Raw genomic sequence first — 13,725 nt, 5'->3', positions numbered from 1 at the left:
AAGTGAATGGAACACATCAAATCTTAATTCATTAGAAGTTTTCAATAAATATATTTTTAAAATGTCTCAGTCCATATTTAATTATTGTACCTAAGTAAATATACTAAAGATCGAGTATAAGGATTCATTAATAAGTCAACCTCGAGATGAAATACCCTTTAAGCAATTATTTCATCTTCCTCCTAAAAAATTCTATTTTTTTCAATGGGTAAAGAGGAAAGAACATGTATGCACTTTCATCAATAATTAAAATAATCATTTCAAAAATCACTATTTCTGAGACAAATGAGTTATTTTTAAAATTATAAAATATAAAAACACTAATAAAGTCCAAGCAAATAAACAGCCAACACTATCTCTTCATTCATTAAATCTCAACAATAAAATATCTCTTAAGACCAATCATTTTACTGAAACTTGAAAAAGTAAATCTGCTTAAAAGTATTATTTGTATATGTTCTCTTTATAATTATTATCAGTTTAAATTGTTAATGTTATAAACATTAAGAAACGTAAAAACATATACCTATTAGGTTTGGTCTATAATCTATATAATGAGGTCCTATAAACCTCTTAAGTCTCAACCTCTTTCATATCTAATCAGGGGATCGAATTAGATGGCATTTTGTTCTATCTCATTTCTCAAAATTTCTAAGTCTCCCCTTTCCATCAACATCCTTTAAACTGTTTCAAATGCCATAACTCTTAAAATAAGTATTACACATATTTTATTAGATTCTCATGATAACACTACTAGTTTCCAGTATTTGCCATCATTGTTCAACATTTCAGATATGTCTGGCTCCTCTTCATGACCCTATTTGGGGCTTGGCAAAGATACTAGGGTGATTTTCCATTTTCTTCTACAGGTAATTTTACAGATGAGGAAACTGAAGTAAGTGACTTGCCCAAGGTCATATAGTTAGTATCTGAGGCTAGATTTGAACTCAAGTCTTTCTAGAGGCTTGGCACTCTATCCACTGTGTCACCTGGTGCCCTAGTTTTTATTAGTATCACCATTTTTAAAGATGAGGAAACTGGATTCTGAAAGATTAATATGACTTACTAAAGATCACAGAGTAGTATAGTAAATGTGGAAATCTGAATGCAGATCTTTCTTTTTCCTTGATCCTCACCTTACTTAGAAATTTCTCTCTCATCTGATTTCCCACCACCTATTATGTTCTTAGCATATTCTAATTTGAATTATTGGTATACATGTATAATCACCTCAACTTGAGTCTGAACACCTTGAAAGCAGGTAGTCTTATGTCTCTTATATACCTAGCACAGCATATTTTACACAAAACATGATTAATAGTGCTTTAGAAAAAGAAAGACGTGTACATATACAAATATCTACTACAAGATAAATGCTCCAAGATACAAAATGCTGTGGGAGGATTAGCACAAGGAGTGAATGCCGCCATCTAGGATGCCCTAGTAGCTTAGCACAGTGGATACTGTAATACCCAATGACATTGGCTTATTTGCTGTTCTTCAAACAAGATCCTACATCTTTAATTTCAGGGCATTTCCACTGGAATTCTCTCTCCTTATCTCTGCCTCTTGTCTACCTTCAAGAACCAGTTAAAATTCCAGCTTCTAAAGGAAGCCTTTCCTGGTCTCTCTTAATTGTCATGGGTTCCCTCTATTGATTATCTACAATTTATCTACAACATAGCTTATTTGTACATAGTTGTTGGAATGCTGCCATTTCTTCAATATACTGTGAGCTTGGTGACAACAAGAATTGTTTTTTTACCTTTCTTTATCCCCCAAAGCTTAGCATAGTCTTCAACACATTTGAGGCATTTAATTGTTTACTGACTAACTTTAGTGCTGGGCTTGAAATCATAAAGATTTACATTCAAAATCCTACATTTACTATATCCCTATGACCTTCAGTTAGCCTCAGAATCTTATTTTCTTCATCTTTAAAATAGGGATAATAATAGAACTAACAGTGTTGTCATGAGGATCAAAAATAAAATATGTAAATGCCAACTATAATTATTATCCATCTGCAATTCTGGGTGCTCCTTCCATTGTTACTATAAAATAACTAACATTTATACATCATTTTCACCTACCTTATGAAGTGGATGCTATAGGTATTATAATTTTTACAAACCAGACCAGGACACTGAAGCTTAAAGAAATTAAGTGACTTGCCCAGGATCACATAGACATCCTAAGGGCCAGACCTTGAACCTAGGAGATCCTAGCTCCACCACCAGAACTCTATCCATTAAGACACCATCATCATTATTATGTAATCATCTAAGAGTAACATCCTGATTTTTGGACTTGGAGAACGTTGCTGGTAAAAATTTAAAGTTCTAGATAGTTTTCCAATAGCAAGCATACATGCAGATATTTCCCCAATCACTTCTTGGAACTAACCTCATGAGGAAAAAGAAATGTATGCCTGGAGCCAAATTTGAGCCAAAGATCATTAGTTTTCTCACTTTCATTGTATACCAAACACAAAGTCAGTACTGGACCCCCCAATACACCAATTATATACATGCCTAAGACCATGGGTGATGGTTGTTATGACAAAGGATTACTCATAAGCAGAAAAGGGACATCATCTACTCCCCAAGGAACGTTTACATTAGAGTGATTCTCAAAAGGATGGTCTAGAGAATCCTGGGGATCTCTGAAACCCTTTTAGAGGGTCTACAAATTCAAAAGTAGTTTTTATTTCCAATATGGTAAATGTCTATAAATGTAATCCATATAAACAAAAACTCTTTATAGAGAGATCTTCAATAATTTTTAATAGGATAAAGATACTGAAAACAAAAGTTTGACAACTACTGGTTTACAACATTTTATTCCAGTGGTGCTCTTTCTACCAACTATGTATAGGTTGTCATTTCTCAGGAGCATAGTCAACAACATGTAGTCATATATAACTAATACCCAAATCTTAATACCTCACTAGTAAATCCTCAAAGTATCCTTTAGAAAAAGAAAGAAATAATAGTGTATATCTTTGTGTGGATAAAGATGGAGAGGCTCAAAAGCTAAACTGTCCTGTAAAATTACTCTTCTCCCATTGTAAATATCACATTGTTTACCCAAGCTACAAGTTTGATGCATTGTAAATTGGAGATTTGTGGTCATTTTATGTTAGAATTTTGAATTTATTGTTATTTCTCTAAATTTGAGGTTTGGCAATGAGTCCTAGATCAATTTTTTTTCAATTTTAAATGAGATTTTTACTAACTGAATTATGTTTACTCCTTCCAAGGTATTTATAAATAATTGTTGAAAGGAAGATAAAATATCTACAGAATAAAGTAAGTCCAAGGTAATCTTATGAAAAATGGAATAACAATTGAGAGGACAGAACCTCTGAAAAAAGACTAAAAATAAACTTTATAGGAAATTAAGGCTCCTAAGAGATTAATGCTAAGGAGTGAGTACACTCACAGAGACTGGGTGTGGGAAATAATAAAGGAGATTGGTTTAGCGAACAGAAAGTAGGTCAACGTAGCTAAGAGTGTGAAGACGCCATGTGAAATAAAATTGGAGTGGGCAAGCTAAAACCAGGATGTGAAAGGCTTTAAATTAACACCAGTCTATGCAGTTATCTTAGAAGCTATAGGAAGTGAATGAAGATTTCTGAGAAAGATCATATACACTATATCAAAGTCAGATAAAAGACTCACTAATTATAAACTTATGCTTTAAGATAACCTTGATGACTTTTTAAAAACTGATATTAAATCTTCTATTTGGCATTAAAGTTCTTCATAATCTTCCTCCAAAACACCAAATTTTCTAGTCTTCTTACACCAAGGATCCTCCTCTGAGTACACTGAGATCCAGTTAATACTAGCCTTGCTGTTTTTCAAACAATATATTTCACCTCTCACTTCCAGACATTTTCTGTAGCTGCCGTCCACAAGAAGAAATTCTCTTACCTCTTGGCTTCCTTTAAGTCCCAACTAAAATCTCATCTTCTTATTAAGCCTTTCCCAAATCTTCTAATTCTAGTGCCTTCCCTCTGTTGATTTCTTTTAAATTATCCTTATTTAGCTTGCTTATAAATAATTGTTTGCACACAGTCTTCCCATTAGATTGAGATCCCTGACAACAGAAACTGATCTCTATCTTTTGCCTTCATCTCCCCAGCACTTAGCACAATGCCCAATAAAGAATACACACTATGTTTATTAACTGCTGAAAAATGGCATACAGGATATATTCAATAATCAGTAAATGTTCAGTCTAATCCTGTCTGCTAGTTTCTCAAAACTTAAAACAAATCCTTAAACTCTCTTGAGTCTCAGTTTCCTGATCTGAAAAATATGGAGGTTGGGGGAGATGATCAAGAGGGTTAGGGTTAGCTTTAACTCGTTCTATAATCCGATGATTATTTATTCTGTCTCCCTGCCATTTCCAGGCCTTCCTTCTGCAACTTCTACTTTGAAGATTTCTCTCTCAAGCTGTCAAGGTCCTTGCTATTGCTACCTCTCAAAAGAAGACTAGCACTTAAGATTCCTCTCCATCAAATCGCCTGTCCTCGACAACTTTGAGAAGTCCTTTAGAACACTAATCCAAAGACAACTTCCATGATCTATAGCTTCACTCTATACTTCAGCTAACCAAAAAGTTGCCATCTTTAATGAAAACTGTTTCATTTCCATAATCGCAAAATGAAATACCTGAAATCATAGTTTTCTCATCCTTCCATTTCTCCATCTAATTCATGTATTTTTCTGTTCTTCTTTTAAATAGCTTTCCCATGACTTTAAAATGTATGGAAAATTTTACATCTATTTAGTCCCTTTTTCTATGCCTTTATTCTAAGGCATAAAGCAGACAGATTTAAGATAAGTCTAGAATTTTCAATATTTGATGTTTTAATCCTTTCATCTTAATTTACCTCTGACTCACTTTTCAACCTATCCTTCAAACACCACAATCTATACTACTAACTTCTCTTGGTTCTAACTACACGGTATTCACTTCAACTAATGTCCTGTCTTGAACTCAATTCTACAAGCATTTGTTAGTTGCCCAGGCTTGCAACTTAAATGTTATGTTAACCTTGGCACCTCTCACCTCCTACATTCAATCTGTTGCCTAAATCTGTCTATCTCACCTTTGTAACAATGCTCAAATATTCTCTGCTGATACTAATGCCACTCTGGTTCAGGTTCATATTACCTGGACTACATACCTGGACTCCCACAATAGCCTACTTGTTGATCAGTTTGCCACATGTCTCTACTTCGGCCCAACCTCCATTCTGCCGCCAAAGTGATTTTGTGATTTTCTTAACATCCAAGTATGGCGTGCGCTGTGGATGTGTGTATACGTCCATGTGTGTGAGAAAGAGACTCTCTCCCATACACACATATACACCCTCAAATAAACTTAATTAATTCTTTATCTAAGATTAAGATTAATTCCTTATCATTACTGATGTAATTTTAAAATGTTACCCATGTTGTGTATTTTTATTTTGTTAAATACTTTCCAATTACATTTTAATTAGGTTCTGGCTCTGCTCAGGAGTGCTGTCAACAGTATGTGCCAGACTGGTGTGTATGACACCTCTGACCTAAAGGATCAACTATCTTATCTTCTGTTTGCTGTTCAAAGTCCTTCATAACCTAGTCCCTTCCCCGGCCTCTCCAATCTTACACCTTACAGCACCAGCACCCCTACCTCACTCCATGCCTCCCCACAAACTCTCTGATCCAAGTTGGCTCAAAGAGGAAATAATTGACACATGTTTTACAGAGAATCTTCTCTCACCTCATTAAAAAGTGGGAGAGGAAAAGGGAAAAGGAAAAAGAGTAATAAGGGAAGGGTACAAGAAAGGGGAAGGGATTCAAAAGGAGAAGGGAGGGATACTAAAGAGGGAGAGCTGGGTGACACAAGTGGGATCAATAAGTTTAATAATAAGGAAGGGGGGAAGGAGGGCAAGAAAAAGAAAAGCATAATCTGGGGATATTAGAATGGCAGGAAATACAGAATTAGTAATTTTAACCGTAAATGTGAATGGGATGAACTCCCCCATAAAGAGGAGGCGAATAGCAGACTGGATCAAAAGTCAGAACCCTACAATATGTTGTTTACAGGAAACACATTTAAAACAGGGAGATACATACAGAGTGAAGGTAAAAGGCTGGAGCAGAATCTATTATGCTTCAGGCGAAGTCAAAAAAGCAGGGGTAGCCTTCCTTATCTCAGATCAAGTAAAAGCAAAAATTGATCTAATTAAAAGAGATAAGGAAACTCTCTGATCCAGTGACACTGCCTTTGCTATTCCTTAAACAAGCTAAGTCCATCTCAGTTCCAGGAGTTTTCTCTGGTTATGCCTCATGCTGGAATGCTCTTCCTTCCCATCTCTGCCTCTTGGTTTCCCTAAAGTTTCAGCTAAAATCCCACCTACAAGAAGCCTTTCCCAATTCCTCTAATACTAGTGCCTTTCCTCTATTATTTCCTATTTTGTATATAGCTTGTTTGTACCTATTTGCATGTTCTCTTTCCATTAGATTGTAAGCTCCAGGAGGGCAAAGACTCTCACTTTTCTTTTGTATCCCCATCACTTAGCACAGAGCCCAGCACATAGAAACTACTTAATAAATATTTTATGACTATCTAATATGTACTATGCTGAATTATGTTAAAACACTTAGAATGCAAAGATCAAAACAGTCCCTGACATCCAAGAACAGATGTTCTACTGGGAGAAAATGCATGTACACACACACACAAAATACAAAATATATAATATGAGGGAGAGAAGGCATTAACAATTGAAGGCTCAAGATAGACTTTCTAAAGAGTTGAACTATGAATAAGGCCAGGGATACTACAAACTGAGGAAAGAATGCATTACAGTAAAGCTTCTTAAATTGTGGGTTGTGACCCCCACCACAAGGGATCATGAAACTGAATAGTTTCATTATCAGTAAATGTTTGATTTGTCATACCTATTTTAAATACCCGGGGTCACACCAAAATTTTTCTGGCAAAAAGAGGTAGTGAGTAGGAAAAGTTGTAAAAATCTGCATTACAGGAGTGAATGAAAGATAGTGTTAAGGCATAGGGACATAGATATAAGGCCACATATGGGAAAACCCTACGTATACAAAGAAGATAAAGGACATCAATGAACAAAAAAGCCTAGAATGGTAGATTGGAACTAGATTATGAAGAATTTTAAAAGTCAAAAAGAAAGATTTGTGTTTCATCCTAAAAGCAAGAGATAACCACTGGAGTTTATGAAGCAGGAGAGACTTACAGAACTTTTGAGCAGGGAAAGAATTATGCTTTAGGGATATCAATTTGGCAGCTGTTTAGAGGATAAAATAAAGAAGGGAAAAACTAGAGATAGGATGACTAATTAGGAGTCACTAGTCAACCCAGAAGTAAAGTGAGCCTAAATTAGGATAGTGGTTATGAATGAAGAGAATGGCTCAGATGTGGATGGGATATATATTGTGGATTTAGAAAAACACCTGCAAATTATTCTTCTTGGCTGTTACTCAAAGAGTTGCTGAAACTATACAACATATCTCCTCAGTGTTTATTCTGCCTCTGCTTAAAGACCTCCAAACAAGGAAAAACCATTACCTTCCTGGTACATTCATGGAACAAAGGAAGAGCAACAGATTTTGAAGAGCACCTTGATTCAAATCCTTCATCTGTTCTTGACATTGAATAACACACAACTTCTCTGGGTGTTAAATTTCCTTTTCTGCAAAATGAACAACTGGAAGAGGGATCTAAAGTTTCTTATGGCTCACTCGCTCTCTTTTTTTGGACATCAAACCAAAGTTTTCCTCTTTGCAACTTCTACCCACCGCTCCCAGTTCTAACTTCTGCCAAACAGAGCCAGTCTAATCCCTAGGGAGTCACATAACATTTCAAATAGAGAATACAATTATTATGATTTCCTAAGTTTTCTCTTCTCCATAAGTTGCTGTCCCCTAAAAAATTATAGATGAATTGCAGGGTCAGTATGTCAGGGTATCATATATCTAGTCCCCCCAAAAAGATCACTCTTTTGGTTAATTTGCCTTGAAAGTGATCAAGATCAACACTGGACTAGCTGGCCACTCTAGTCCCTTCTAACTCTAAAAACATTGTAATTCTGTCTTTGATAATTGCTTGGGGCATGGAGAGGGTAAGTATATTATCTAGAGATAAATGGTCAGAAGTAGTAATACTAGACTCTATCCACTATGCTACACTGGACCTTCTTTTGTTACTTATTTAAAAATAAAATCAAAACTTTTTGATTACTCACCAAAACTGTATGATTTTCAACTATGATAAAATTAGTTCTTCTTAGCAACAGTGATCCAAGATAATACCAAGAGACTTGATATAGAAAATGCCATACATATGCAGAGAAGGGACTATAAATGGATAATCAAAGCACCCTAGTTTCACCTTTTTAAATTGTTTTGTTCTTTCTTATGGTTTTTCCCCTTTGTTCTGATTTTTCTTTTCCAACATGACTAATTGGGAAACATGTTAAAAATGTTAATGCATGTATAATCTATATCAGATACCTTGTTGTCTTGAAGAGAGGGGAGGAAACTGAGAAAAAAAATTATAACTAAAAATCTTGTAAAAATGAATGTTGATTTAATGGACGTGATTCTTTTCAACAATGAGATAATTCAAAACAATTCCAACAGACCTGTGAAGAGATCCACCTGCATCCAGAAAGAGAACTGTAGGGATTGAGTATGGATAACAATATAGTATTTTCATCTTTTTTTGTTTGCTTTCTCATTTTTTTCCTTTTTTATCTGATTTTTCTTGTGCAGCATAACTGAAAATATGTATAGAAGAATTGCACATATTTAACATATATTGGATTATTTGCTCTCTGGGGAAGTGGGGAGGGGGAAGAAAGGAAGAAAAATTTGGAACAAGGTTTTGCAAGGATAAATGCTGAAAATTATCTTTGCATGTATTTTGAAAATAAAAGGCTATTATCCATAAAAAATTTTTAAAAGAATTGTAAAAAATGAACGCTGAAAATTATTTTTACATGTAACTGGAAAAATAAAATACTTCATATTAAAATGAAATTTTTTTTGATTTACTTAAAATTCTGAGAATTACCTTAAATGTGATCATCACATTTTTACTGAATAATTTAGTCACTGATATAAGAATCATAAACAAAATTTCAAATATAGTACGATGTCTAAACTGTACATGGTCAATGTATAAGGGTCACTTTCGTCACTTTTACAATAATCAGTAATTTAATTTGCCTTTTCATCAAGAACTGTTTCAGAGCATTTATATAACCTATTATTGTATTCATTTCTAGAGGGTTTTTTTAGTGATTCCATCATGAACAAAATGCTAGAATCTATTATTGTCATTACCACTACCTGTCAATGATTACTTTACATTGCTTAAGACTATTAACTTCACATGCCTTTCAAAATATTTCTATTTAGTCTGTAAAACAATTGGTGGCTCATCCTACAAACAACTACTTGAATGAAACATCTACTACTATCTTTCACATGATTAACAAAAAAACCTATATATTCCAATTTAACCAGCATTTTTATTAAGTAAAGTACTGTTCTTAAGCAAGGGTGAGAATTGAGTTGTGCCACACATGCCTCTCTCTGCTAACCCTGGAAATTAGGATGGTAAGTCCTCCTCCTGCAAGCCCTTTGAGATTTGATGAGCTTCTCATCTCACACTACCCCTACTCTTACAAGATACCATTTTTGATTAGCCTTAGTATTAAGGGCTTCAATGGCTACTTTCCAGAGGGACTTGGATCATCTGGCATCTGGTGTTCCCATTAGAGCAACAGTTTTGTTAGGTTTATTATTTCCTAGGTATATTATTATGAAACAAAGTTGGCTGGGACAATTTTAGACAGAGATGTCTATACAATAGTATGCAGATCCACTACTTCCCTTTTATTACCATGGTAGAGTTGAAATAACTGCACCATTTTTGACATCTGTAAGACCACTACAAATATGCAAGTTAACTGCAGTTTTAATTAATACTGAGTCACCAAGTCATCCAAAGAAATTCAAAGTCAGTGTTCTGAAGTTTCCAAATAGACTGCTGAGTATATCTATCCATCTAAAACGATCTCTAAAGAAAGCAATTTGTGCATTTCACAGAGTTCATAATACTATATTAAGTATTCAGCATATAAACAAGAAACACTGTTATGGGTCAGAACTTGAAATAAGGTACTAAGTGGAATTGAGGAGACAATGGTTAAATCTAGGTTAGCATTGACTTAATCCTACAACAAATAATGGTTTCCTAGTGATAAAATGATAGGTTTGTACTCAGTGTACAGCATATATAAGAAGCTCTCAGGGCCAGGAAAGACAAATACACTAGAAGCTCTCGGAGGCTGAGACAAATTCATCCCATTGTCCATCTCTGTGGTGGCTGGAGGCTGAAGAACAAGCCTTTGGACTTAGATTCATTCATCCCATCTCACACCACCTTAGTTGGCAGGCTCTCCTCCTTCACTTCTCCACTGAAACCAAGACTCCGGAAGGCCTTTAAGAGCCCCAAGTGAAGGAGATAAGACTTTGAAGGAGATAATAAAGGATTTGGACTTTAACCCCTGACTACTTCTGTGGTGATTACGGAACTGAAATGAAGGCTGCTCCCAGAGACTCCAAGGAAAAAGCTCAACAGAGAAGATTACATTTTAGAGAAAATATTACAATACACCTCCTATGCTCAAGGAGATTAGGATTAAAAAGCAATTAAAACATGTTTAGGGAGAGATGATTTCAAGTCAGGAAAGATGGATTTTCAGTAAGGCTGTAAAAAGACAAAATATGATGAACAAATGGAAGGACATTTCATAGAATGAAGAGTCTATAATAAAACCATAAGGCAAAGGATGTCCTCAAGAGTTGGGTTTGGTTTTTTCCCCACTAGCCAACCACATGGTCAGAAATCTAAGTTAATGAAAAATTTATTCATTTCCAATAATGGTAAAGAGAGATAATAACAAAGAATGAACAGGGAGTCGGTTTGGAAATCAGGAATACCTGGATATAAAATTCTGCCTCTCCTTAAGTCATTTTAACCTCCTCAATGCTTCTGTCAACTCTAATAGACAGCTGCAGAGAAGGTGCCTACCTGCCTTTGTAGCATTTTCTCACCCAAAAGCTTACGATATCAATGAAATCAAAGCTCTAGTCTGGTCTCCAGCCATAATAATAGTGAAGTATAATCTATTCCCTACACAAAAAGTGTGGATTTACAGCAGTAATACAAAAGCCAACTTATTCAATAAAAAATGTACCATTACAAGACTGATAACAGCCATTATTCAATTTTTTTCAAGTGAATGTTTCAAATTTTTCCATTTTTAACAGTTGTAAACTATTCTTGGAAAGCGAGTTGTATTCAGTAAGAATGATTACAATTCTTTCATACATCCCTAATGGTCCTCCCTCAGTTGTGATTTCATGAAAAAGTTAGATGGACTTGAATACTATCAGAAATGCCATGTGGGTATGCCATACTAATTCATATAATTTGAATTTTTTTTCAAGTTCTCAACCATTTCACTCTAAGATCTGACAGCCTACTTTTAGTGGTTTGTTCAGGTGGGCATCTAGGAAAAGGGTCCGAATTTAAAGGAGCTTTGATACCTGGAGAATAATTTTAAAACTAGTGGGGAAGGAGCCCAAATTGTAGATGTAATTGTAGACAGTATTGAAAGGGGAAAAAAACTATTAAATGTATTTAATAATACAGTGACAAGAATCTAAAAGGTCAATGGCTTAATTCCACAACCTTCTAATTTAACTACTATGAAATAATAAATTAAAAGTACCCCTGCCCCCTCCCCCCCAAAAAATTTCATTTTCACAATTTGGGTTAACTGCAACACATTTCTAATTAAAATGACGCTTTGAAAAAATAATCTTATTCGGTACTTTAGTTTAAGACAATGCAAAAAGCAATGGTTAAATCCTTAATTCTAATTTAATTCAGAGGATTTAGATTTTAAATTCTGCCTTTTGTCTTTGTAACTCTGGGCAAGCTGCAACCTTCCCAGGTAAGGAGGTTGATTCAGATCCAGAAGGCCTCTTCCCCCTACCATCCAGGTTTCCATAATCAAATGCTTCTTAGGGATTAAGTCTGAGTATACTTAAATCCTTAAATTTATTTACTCAGTTTAAAATATCCTACTTGAGATTTTTTTAAAACATTGTTTAAATTGTTAACAAATTTTAACAAAGTTCGATTTCACTGTTGTCCGAGCTTGAGCAAAGGAGAAATTAATTCGGGATTTCATAATGCTGAATATCCTCAACTCCCTATCAAATCCCAGAGGTCACAAAGGAGGTAAGACTGAGTTTGGAATGTGACAACATTAGCGAAAAATTACTTGTCACTGTTTACCTCGCTTCTCCTTATTTCTGACACAACAGGTCGAAGCACTTTTTTTTTTTTTTTTTTTTTTTTTTTTGGTGAAACGTCTAAGCTGTCTTCGACTGCATAACTATCGCTAAGAAAAAAGCCAACTCCCACTTTGACGTAATTTGCAATAGTTTTCGATAGAAATATACGGGTGATGTCCCAGCATAATCACAACGTGCATCCAAAGCCTAAAGGTTTTACACCCAGGACGTAACAGGACGAAGCCCGGCACAAACAACACCCTGGGTTGGAAAGCCTCCGAGGAAATAGTGACCCGGGAACCGCCGTTGCAATCAGACAAAATGCGGAGGCGCTGACAAACCCACTAAGGAAAGCGTCCCCGACCCTTACGGGAGGTGCCCCGCCCTGGGCACACTTGGGGCCCCGGCGCCCCGCAGCGGTGTCGGTGCCACTTCTTTCCCTGACCGGCTGAGATTGACTCGCTAACCGCAGGAGCGGAGACGCGGTCCCGGGGCGCGCGCTCGGGCCTCCGGCGCGAGGAGCGGGGTCGGACAGGGGGCGCCGAGGCGGGCTGGAGCGGGACGGAAGCCTCAGGGGCCGCCCTTTCCCCCGACCCCCGACTGGCGGGGCTCCCGCGCGTCCGGCCGACGCGGGAGGGGGCAGCCGGGCGCCCCGTTCTCCCCAGACCCCAACATGGCGTCCGCCGCCGCCGCCGCCGCCGCCCGGGAGGAGAGAGGACGACGACGCTCCGCGCCCAAAGAAGACTCGCAAAGTTTCCCTTCGCAGGCGCGGGAGACACCTACCCGGCCGGACGCCCGGCAGCAGTCAGCGAGAGCTTCTCGGTAGCTGGGAGTGAGGAACGGCCGGCGGCTGGCGGCGTCCCCGCCCGGCCGCCCTCCCCCGCCCGGGCTCGGCGCGAGCCCCTCTCCTCGGCTGCTAGAGGACGCCACGGAGTGGGCGCCGGAGCCGCCGCCGAGCCCCAGCTCCAAGGCGACACGGACCGCAGAGCCAGGAGCGCGGCGAGCGGCCGTTTCTTCACAGGTGACTCTCAACCGCCGCTCCCCAGACTTCCCCGCCCCCCGCCGCCGCCGCCGCCACCACCTCCTCTAGTCAACTGCGGGCTCAACCGCCTCCTGCGCGGCGGCGCGTGCGCGGCATTCCGCGCGCGCACGAGCTGGAGAGCACACCCACCCCGCCTTCGAGGCACGCGGGGGCGGGGCAAACCGCGGGGGCGGGGCAAACCGCGGGGGCGGGGCAAACCGCGGGGGCGGGGCAAACCGCGGGGGCGGGGCAAACCGCGGGGGCCCGGCCCACCCCGAGATCTGGGAG

The 13,725-nt window shown here is 37.9% G+C and overlaps 1 protein-coding gene across 1 annotated transcript in view; it reads right to left on the bottom strand.

Moving 5' to 3' along the window:
• PLEKHF2 (pleckstrin homology and FYVE domain containing 2) overlaps nucleotides 1–13,348 on the bottom strand; it is a 33,288-nt gene extending 19,940 nt beyond the window's left edge. The window contains exon 1 of the mRNA XM_031947011.1: nucleotides 13,200–13,348. The gene's annotated coding sequence lies outside the window, so the exon portion shown is untranslated. The remainder of the gene's footprint in view (nucleotides 1–13,199) is intronic.
• Nucleotides 13,349–13,725: the final 377 nt, after the last annotated feature.

This window comes from Sarcophilus harrisii, chromosome 1 (assembly GCF_902635505.1).
Source record: "Sarcophilus harrisii chromosome 1, mSarHar1.11, whole genome shotgun sequence".
Classification (NCBI taxonomy): Eukaryota; Metazoa; Chordata; class Mammalia; order Dasyuromorphia; family Dasyuridae; genus Sarcophilus; species Sarcophilus harrisii.
This window is presented reverse-complemented; position numbering and strand designations above follow the sequence as displayed.